Raw genomic sequence first — 4,882 nt, forward strand, 5'->3', positions numbered from 1 at the left:
GCTGTTTATAAAACAATGTCCTTCATTCTCATTCATTTGCTTCTGGATGTGTTAGGGATATCTCTACAAGAAAATGTTATTGTTTTGATTTGTAAAGTCAGATTTAGACAAACCTGTGAATTGCTTGGAAATAATTTTAGGTCATTCAAGACTTCTCGTTATTTCTCCCCTACTTGTGTAAATGGACGGGTCCATTCTCACTTGCCGGCCCTGTGCTGTGCATGTGATCGCCATGTGAATATTTTTGCCCCATTGACTAAGCGGATGTGTGTTACTACGTGCATCAGGCAGTGTAGAGAGCTATTGCGGGCGGCGATTGAAAGCAAGCGGCATTCTTCATCGGTCATTCGGTGGTCAATTACAACGTGCACAAAGTATAAAATTATGTTTCCTCCAACAATGTCAATGAATTTTTGTTTTTCAAAGGGTCAGTTAACTCGTCTGCTGAGTGTCTGAGTCCAGAATTCGTAGTCGACCTCTTCCTTTCTCTGGTCCCACACTACCACTGGGAGGATTAAAAACGTAAATATAGAATACTTTTAACTTAGATTTACGTTCAGCACGCACATAAAAACAGTTTGTTGATGATTCTCCGTGTCCCCCCTCCCCGCCCCTTCAGAAAAGAAAGAAAAAACACATTACAAATTTATAGGAAAATAGTTATCAATGATTTCGCAGTCCCCCCCCCCCCCCCGGTACTATTTTCACTGAATGAATGTCTACTACATTTCTCCTTTCTCTCGCTGTCATCGGTTTACGCTAACAAGATTTTCTAAATCTCCGGCCACCAAAACTGTCCGCAGTTATGTGCTAATCAACCACTCGCAACCCCCCCCCCCCCCCCCCCCCCCCAAGGCGGAAGGCACATAAAAGAGTAGCCTGAACATCTGACGTCATTCTTCGAGGCTCGTTTATCCTTGGTAGATGTTAGTTTCCAAACGCCAGGAGTCGATCGTTACACGTGAAAAGGATCCGAAATAACCACACTGTTAAGAACGCTTTTAGACTTGACCAAGTCCGTGCAGCATTTCTCGTGTTGCCAGTGGACGGGACCCACTGCAGGGGTACATACGTATCACTCTCCACGTTGCAAAACTTCTCAACACAAACGTACGTTATCAATTAAGTTAAGGCCAATCAAAAGACTGGTCCATTCCCTTTCAGTACACAAGAGATTCATCTAGTTCTGCTGATTTTAATATTTAAGACCGAGAGTCCCCCTAAATTGCTTCATATACTGTGGCAAGTCACTTTGCCGTGCGTACAGTTTAAGAATTCATTTTATCATAGTTTGATAAAGCTTCATTGTATTTATTTGAGATTTTTAAAAATTAAAGACCACGCGAGTCCCTTTGCAGCATAGGCTACTGTGCGTGTGTAAACAACGTTCACCGCTGTGCGCACAGTTTAAGATTTCATCAACGCCACAGGTCGATTTGTAAAACGGTTTATCAATACGTTATCATTCAAATTAGACCAATCAAAGACAGTCATTACCTAAACAAAGCATTCATGTAGCATTACTGATTTTATTATTATTTTATAAAGCTCCGTTATATTTATTTCAGATTTTTGAAAATTACACACCACGAGTCCCTTTGCAGCATACTGTGCGCGTGTATTACACTGCTGTGCGCACAGTTTAAGATGTCATCAACGCCACGGGTCGATAAGTAAATCGGTTTATCAATACGGTATAAGTCAAATTAGACCAATCAAAGACTGTCATTACCTAAAAAAAAGCATTCATGTAGCATTACTGATTTTATCATAATTTTAAAATTCTCCATTATATTTGTTTCAGATTTATGAAAATTACATTCCACGAGTCCCTTTGCAGCATACTGTGCGTGTGTACTACACTGCTGTGCGTACAGTTTACAATTTCATCAACGCCACGGGTCGATTTGTAAAACGGTTTATCTATATGGTATCAATCAAATTAAACCAATCAAAGACTGCCATTCCCTAAACAAAGGATTCATGTAGCATTACTGATTTTATCATAATTTTATAAAGCTCCGTTATATTTATTTCAGATTTTTTAAAAGTACACACCGCGAGTCCCTTTGTAGAATACTGTGCGCGTGTATTACACTTCTGTTCGCACAGTTTAAGATTTCATCAACGCCACGGGTCGATTTGTAAAACAGTTTATCAACACGTTATCATTCAAATTAGAGGAATCAAAGACTGTAATTACCTAAACAAAGCATTCATGTAGCACTACTGATTTTATCATAATTTTATAAAGCTCCGTTATATTTATTTCAGATTTTTGAAAAGTACACACCGCGAGTCCCTTTGCAGCCTAATTTATCTGTGTACATCGCTGCTGTGCGTACAGTTTACAATTTCATCAACGCCACGGGTCGATTTGTAAAACGGTTTATCAATACGTTATCATTCAAATTAGACCAATCAAAGACTGTCATTACCTAAACAAAGCATTCATGTAGCCTTACTGATTTTATTATTATTTTATAAAGCTCCGTTATATTTATTTCAGATTTCTGAAAATTACACACCACGAGTCCCTTTGCAGCATACTGTGCGCGTGTATTACACCGCTGTGCGTACAGTTTAAGATTTCATCAACGCCACGGGTCGATATGTAAATCGGTTTATCAATACGGTATAATTCAAATTAGACCAATCAAAGACTGTCATTACCTAAACAAAGCATTCATGTAGCATTACTGATTTTATCATAGTTTTAAAATTATCCATTATATTTGTTTCAGATTTATGAAAATTACATTCCACGAGTCCATTTGCAGCATACTGTGCGTGTGTACTACACTGCTGTGCGTACAGTTTACAATTTCATCAACGCCACGGGTCGATTTGTAAAACTGTGTATCTATATGGTATCATTCAAATTAAACCAATCAAAGACTGCCATTCCCTAAACAAAGGATTCATGTAGCATTCCTGATTTTATCATATTTTTATTAAGTTCCATTATATTTATTTAAGATTTTTGAAAATTACACACCACGCGTCCCTTTGCAGCATACTTTATGGTGTACATCACTGCTGTGCGTACAATCAACGATTTCATCAACGCCACGGGTCGATTTGTAAAACGGTTTATCAGTACGTTATCATTCAAATTAGACCAATCAAAGACTGTCATTACCTAAACAAAGCATTCAGGTAGCATTACTGATTTTATCATAATTTTATAAATCTCCGTTATATTTATTTCAGATTTTTGAAAATTACAAACCACGCGTCCCTTTGCAGCATACTTTATGGTGTACATCACTGCTGTGCGTACAGTCAACGATTTCATCAACGCCACGGGTCGATTTGTAAAACGGTTTATCAATACGTTATCATTCAAATTAGACCATTCATAGACTGTCATTACCTAAACAAAGCATTCATGTAGCATTACTGATTTTATCATAATTTTATAAAGTTTCGTTCTATTTATTTCAGATTTTTGAAAAGTACACACCACGAGTCCCTTTGCAGCCTAGTTGCCTGTTTACACCGCTGCTGTGCGTACAGTTTACAATTTCATCAACGCCACGGGTCGATTTGTAAAACGGTTTATCAATACGTTATCGATCAAACGAAGCCAATCCAAGACTGTCATTACCTAAACAAAGCATTCATGTAGCATTACTGATTTTATCATATTTTTATAAAGATCCGTTATATTTATTTCAGATTTTTTAAAATTACAGACCACGAGTCCCTTTGCAGCATACTGTGCGTGTGTATAACACTGCTGTGTGTACAGTTTACAGTTTACGACGCCACGGGTCGATTTGTAAAACTTTTTATCAAAAGGACCCGCCCTTTGATGGTCCTTCGATTATGTCGTCCTACAACTTACACGAATGCAGAAAAAGATTGCTGGTGATGGACCGGGAGCAATGGTTTTCATGTATTCAATTTCAAGTAATGAAACAAACAACTTCACTTATATCTAAACTGAAGACACGCTTGGTTTAAAAGTTGTTTCCTTTATAATGTAAAGGCAAACACTCTTCACACCTTAGCAGTTGAACATCTGCCAAGATTTCTGTCACACAATACAAAATCAGGTCTTGGTCAGTTTCCAATACATGCCCCCCCCCCCCCCCCCAATGAATAAATGTAGGTTTCCTCGGTCAAATTTGGCAAATGAGCAGTGGAATCAACTTTCATGCGCTGGAATTAAAGCTGTTTTGCCTCTCCAATTGTGACTGCGTTTCAAATTTAGAATTCGGCCCTTCAATTTCGTATTGAGTCGAGTTATTAAAATTCCTTTAGCACATCAATTTAGCGTATCGTCATTCTTTTTCGAGACACACAAGCTTGAAGAAGCGTCTGCGAATTTCAATGCTGCTTTGTTGAATTGTTAAATTGAATGACGCTGTCCCCGCAGCATTACAGTTTTTGACTAATCATAAAAACGAAATTACCCTTTTCAGTAGCTTTCGATTTCGCGCGAATTAGAACAGGTTGTTGATGGTTAAATTGGCTGCTAATTTGCCGAAATTGACCAAGAAAATCTATTAATAAATAAATAAATAAATAAATAAAATAAACAAATAAAATATATAATGAGTAAGGTATAAATGGCCTTAGCTTTCGATCCAAACAGGACCTTCTTCGGAGGCATAAAGTACAAAAAGAATTAATAAATAAATTTAAAAAAGAAAAAAGAGAAAAAAAAATTAACACCGTATGGGCAGGGGTGTGATAGGTTGTTGACATCGAAAATAAACTAATAAAAAAAGAAATAAAAATAATGTGCAAAGCGTGAAGCTTGCGAGCGCGAAAGCATCCGAATGCGAGGCATTCTTACACTAATTTTCTTTGGTTTTGAAAGCCCACAATCTGGGGTGTTTCATGTGGTTTTTATCTAAGTTAATTTTCTCAT

Source organism: Asterias amurensis, chromosome 19 (genome assembly GCF_032118995.1).
Source record: "Asterias amurensis chromosome 19, ASM3211899v1".
Taxonomy (NCBI): Eukaryota; Metazoa; Echinodermata; class Asteroidea; order Forcipulatida; family Asteriidae; genus Asterias; species Asterias amurensis.